A 6,127-nucleotide genomic window follows, 5' to 3' on the forward strand; every position below is an offset into this window, starting at 1 on the left:
CAACTGGTATTGGCAGGTTATTAAAAGCCCGTAAGCTTACCCCAAAATTCATTGGACCTTACCAAATCCTTAGGAAAGTTGGACCAGTAGCTTACCAAATAGCCTTACCACCTTTATTGTCCAATCTACACAACGTTTTCCATGTGTCCCAACTTAGAAAATACATTAGTGACCCGTCGCACATAATCGAACCCGATTCAATTCAGTTAAAGGATAATCTTACGTATGAAACATTGCCAATAAGGATCGGTGATCGGAGTATCAAGACTCTTCGAGGGAAAGAAATCGCACTGGTTAAGGTCATATGGAGTCAAGCGAATGGCGAAGATGCGACTTGGGAGGTCGAGGATGCGATGAGAGAATCCTATCCCCATCTGTTTGAGTGAGAGGTATGATATATTTTCGAGGACGAAAATCTTTTAAGGGGGGAGGATTGTATCACCGCAAATTTTACGATTTTGAATTATAAGATTTTATTAATATTTTTATTAATTATATATATTCGAAAATGAATTTCTGGGAATTTTAGGTAGAGAATTAGACGAAACTCTAGTTGAGTTTTAGTCTTGTAATTTTATTTCCTATTTTGTGGTAAATTTTTGTAATTTTCAGAGACAGTCGGTTATGAACCACTGTCGGGGCCGAAATCCACCCAGTACGGCTCAAAAAGTGGTTTTTGAGTTCCGTAACTCGGAATTGAATTCTGATCGCACCGTTGGCTTCGTAATTTCATTTCGAATCAATATAGACCCTGAATACACCCATACCTATTTTCTAAATATTTTTCACTCGGAATGCCGAAATCCGAAATTCTAATCGGATATTACGATCGGGCGATTTATAATATCGGATAGAGTATTAGCCGATAATAATTGAGCATGTTTATCGCACGTATCTGCGAAGTGGTCGTTTCGCATTGGGATGCGAGATTTGCCTTTCCATAAAGCAAACCTCACATCACTCACCCTAATGTTATAGGAAATCATCATTAGCCACCCTAGGAGATTTTTTCATCATTGCCTAGGGGGAAAATCTGATTTCCTTCTCTCCCCTTAAGCCCTCACACTCTTGCATTTTCAAAGAAGAGGTAAATCCTCTCTTCACCTTTTCTCTCATTTTTCTCATTTCTTCTTCCATCTTCAAACCTTGATCTCTCAACATTCAACCAATGGATGTTGATGAGATTTAAGTATGTTGTTCATGAACATGTCAAGAACATATTCAACCGTTGAAATTTTCTAAAACGCTTTCTAACTCATTTTCTCTTCAAAACCGAAAATGATATGGTTCTTGAACTCATGAAAATATTTTGTTGAAACCATGAACAACTTGTGTTCATGGAGTTATTATAATATTGTATTACATACTTTTTATTGTTTTAGCCAAAGGAGATGATGATAAAATCAAAGGAACCTTTAGGAAATGTTTTGTAAAAATGAGAATGTATGTATTTCTATTTGTTGTTAGCCTTAAAAACCATGGCTTGGAACAAGTTGGAAAAGTAGAAACTTTTGTTAAAAACGATGTTAAAGTTTATGAGTACATGAATGTCTCATAAAACTCTTAAATGATACTTTGAATAACTTACTTGAAAGTGGTGAGATTATCAAAGATTGTCTTAAATCAGAATATGTAGTTTTACTAAAAACCATTTTATACAATCTCTTTATTCAAAAAAACAATTTCCCATTTTTCCGCAATGTTTTTTAGAAGTATTTTTCGGGGCGTTACATTTCTTCCCTTACATTTTAGTACAAGAAAGTCCAGTACGAGAAAGGATTTCTATTCTGATGCTTAATATCCTACATCTCTACTAATCAATTCACCTTTGTATAGGAAAGAGATACTTATATATAATATCCTACATCTCTCAATCTTATAATCTATCCCTAACCTAACTAGATCTCCCTATTGCTACTGCCGTTTCTTTTAAGGACATATGCGTTTCTTTCTTTTTTATTATTATCTTTCTGACTTTGGGATTTTAGTTTCTAAATAACCTCATACACAGATCAATAACCATCTCAATCTCTTGGCTGTAGACGTTTACCCTTTTTGTTACTAGTTACTATTGCTTAGTACCAAGTAATCGAAGAACAAGTCATGAAAGGTATTGATTATTCCTCACAGTACTATAATCAACCTCCATCCTTCATAATATGGTTTATACTTAATGAGGGAAGAAATGGCAGTAACCATGAAGAGAGATCTAACTAGGGAAAGATTCAGAAATGAAAGAGAGAGAAAGAAAATAAAAAGTATGATTTTCAGTTTTCCTGAATTGATTTATTTAAAAATATATTATTTTGTATTCTAAGATCCTAGCCATTAAAAAATAAGTTTGTCATGCATCACAATCTGAGCTCTGCACTGGCCTCTTTAATAATGGAGAGGATCCATATTCCATTAGTTGAATTAATTAATTAGTTGGCGAATGTGTGGATGGAATCTCACGTTCATCATTTAAGAGGGAAAAACTTACATTGTCAGTGCATAGATTTTAAACTGTTTGTTAAAATAATGAAAGTGTAATATATATGTATTATTAGTGTAAAGATTTATACAATATATAATACATAATTCATTTGTGTTACGTTTTTGAAGAGTCAATAATAATTAAACATGAATAATGGATGATTCGCCAACAGTGTATGTTCTTTTGTGGATGAACGGTGTGGTCGGACTGGAGGTCCGAGTAAGAGATCTTCTGATTCTGGATGGAAGTAGACTTGGACCCGCTGATGGAGGTATCTGAAAAGGTTTTCCAACGATGAAGTCAGGAAGACTGAAAAGGCTTTATAATTTGAGTTCGGTGAGTTTGGTGTTTATAGGGAGGGGTTGTGGAATTCACATTTACCTTGGAGAATGGAGCTTTTCGAGTGGGAAAAACCTTTATTAGAGGAGTTTTTGAAGCTTTTGAGTTTGATTAAGCTAAAGGAGGAGGCGAAAGACAAATAGATATGGATTCATGATGTGTCTAATTGTTATTCGATCAAGTCTGCTTACAAAGATACTTGGCAAATGGATGAGTCTAGATCAGAAGACCAAAAGTTGTGGAGCATGGTTTGGAAATCTTTGGCTCCGTTAAAGATTCGTGTGCTTACTTCGATACTAATTTCGGATAGGATTCCTTGTAAATGGAACCTAGACAAAAGGGTTGTAACTTTTTGGGTAATGATCTTTTGTGTGTTTGGTGTCAGGCTCAACCAGAAACGGTAGATCATCTTTTTTCTCTTGCCAATTTTCTTATCAAACTTAGCAACCGCTCTATTGTTGGTAGGTTTTGAGGTGGTGTTACCTTCAACCAGTAAGTCTCACTATTTACAATATTATTTGTTAGTTAAGGTCTTTCATTGTAGGAGTTTACCCTATGCTTTGGATAGCTGGAATTTGGTCACTTTGGCAAGGTCGAAATGATGTCATCTTTAACAACAAAAAATGCGTATAAAGGAGCTTGTGGATAATATAAAGTTCAAGTCGTGATTATGGATCAAAGGAAGACACAAATGAGTTATGTCTTGGTTTAAATGAGTTTCTAATTCGTTGTTATACTTAGAGTGTTATTGTTAGGTCTTTTCATAAGGATAAGCGATAGATGTCCCCCTCCATCTCCGAGATTTTTCTTTTCTTTCGTTTGTTTTGTATATTAGATTTTTCCGGTTGTAAATTTGTTCATCTTTAATATAGTGATAGTGTATAAAACTCATATATTAAGGATACATATATTTTTTCTCTCCTTTTTTTTGCACTGGGATGTGGTTCAATCTATATGGAGGTAAATACATTTTTTTAAAAAGTTTATGAATATCAATTTCTCAAATTTAAGTATAGAGAACTATTTTTCAGAACCAATTTCGAGAACTTAGTTAACATTTTTTAGAGAATTACAGAAAAGATTTAAAAAGAGAAGATATGAGGCTGATATTTCTTTCAGTGATGTTACATGAATTATTACTAATATTTGACAACTTTTATAGTATCAGGCCCAATCATGGCATAGGTCAAAGGGTGCAGACCTAGGGGACCGAAATACTGGGCTAAAAATTTCCCATTTCAAAAATAATTTATTTTTCCTGGATATTGAACTTGAATTTCTTTATAAATAATATAATTGTACACTACAACTCATAATTCAAATATTTTATCAAATAAATATATTTAATATTATTCAGGTTTTTCAACATTGAAACTATTTATATCATTTTATGTTTTTACAATGTAATATATAGGTCTAATTTAACCGGTATATAATTTAATTAATACCTCAATAATTTACTATTAAATCAATGACACAATAATGGATTTTTGTTTGATGACCAATTAGATTTTAATGGTTTGGTTTGTAAACTTTCAGAGATAGTATTTCATAAAATTTTAATTTAAAGAAAATGTTGCAAAACTTTCCTTAAAAATTAAAGTATATAAATTGAGATTTGTATAATTGTATTCAAATTTTAATGTCAAATTCTCACAAAGTAAACATCTTTTTTTTCTTAAATTAGGACCCCTGTTTTTGTTTCGGAATAAGGCCATGAATTGGCACAATTACAACCATTCCAATTATTTTTAATATATTTTTCATATTGTTGTACAATGACTCATATCTCTAGATAACAACAATACAAGTTATGTGCATGGGCTGATGTAAAAGGGTTGGGGTAGAGGGCTATATATATTTATGTTATGTAAACCTAATGTAACAAGGAGAAGAATAGTCAAACATTAATCATAATTCTCTAATAATATATAGTGGTAGCCGCTAAACGCTCCCGGGGACGTAGGCACAATTGGTCGAACCTCATTACCAAATCTCTTGTGTTATTCTCTTGTCTCTATACTCTTTACTATTTGATTGTTCGCTTGTTCCCAACAATTGATATCAGAGGGCTCTTAACCTAGGTGCCAAATTCGAGATGGGGAAGTTCAATGGAACTGGTAATTTTGGATTGTGGCAAAGGATGGTTAAGGATGTGTTGGCTCAACAAGGTCTAGGCGTTGCGTGAGAATAAACCAGAGGGTATGGATCAACTGGATTGGGAAGAGTTGAAGGAGAGGGTTGCGAGAACCATATGGCTCTGTCTATCAGTTAAGGTGATGTATCATGTTATGGATCTGACGTCACCAACAGAGGTATGAGAGACATTAGAGAAGCGGTTCATGTCCAAGTCTATAACAAATAAGTTGTATTTGAAACATAGACTCTATGGCCTGAAGATGCAGGAATGTGCTGATTTGCAACAACATCTCAACAATTTTAATCAAGTGATCAATGACTTGCAGAAACTTGATGTGAAGGTTGATGATGAGGACAAAGCAATAATATCACTGTGTTCTTTGCCAAATTCCTATGAACACTTGGTAACAACATTGACGTATGGGAAAGACTCAATCAAAGAGATCACATCTACACTTCTGTCCCACACTCAAAGAAGACAGAATGTAGATGAAGGGTCTCAGGGTTATGGTATGTATGTGTAAGGGAGCCAAGCGCGTGAGAGGAGACAAGGCAGAGGAGGTTCTACCAAAGGGAAAAGACCAAATGCCAGGGGCAGAACACTAGTTGAGTGCTATAAGTGCAAACAGATTGGGCATTACAAAAAGGATTGTCCCAATGAATAGAGTCCTATCAAGCTGGTGGGGAAAGATGGAGTATCTACATCTACAAATGTTGTATTGAAATATGACTCTGGTTACAACACTGAAGTTGATCTACTATATGTATCATCAAATCATAGTACAGATAAGTGGATACTTGACACTGGTTGTTTCCACCATCTGATGCCAAACAGAGAATGGTTCACCATATACAAGGCAGGCAATTTTGATTTCGTGTATCTCGGAAATAATAAAGCATGTCAAATTATTGGTAGCGGAGAACTCAGAATTGTGATGGATGATGGTGTAGTGAAGACGTTATGTGAGGTTAGGCACATACCAGATTTGAAGAAGAATTTGGTTTCTTTGGGGACATTGCAGGCCAAAGGGTTTAGCTATAGAGCTGATGGGGACAGTGATATTCTTCGAGTATGCAAAGGTGCTCTGACTGTGATGAAGGGTAAAAGGACTGCAGGGAACACTTACAAGTTGTTAGGGAGACAGTTGTAGGTGGAGTTGTTGGAGTGGCTGA

Source organism: Lupinus angustifolius, chromosome LG20 (genome assembly GCF_001865875.1).
Source record: "Lupinus angustifolius cultivar Tanjil chromosome LG20, LupAngTanjil_v1.0, whole genome shotgun sequence".
Taxonomy (NCBI): Eukaryota; Viridiplantae; Streptophyta; class Magnoliopsida; order Fabales; family Fabaceae; genus Lupinus; species Lupinus angustifolius.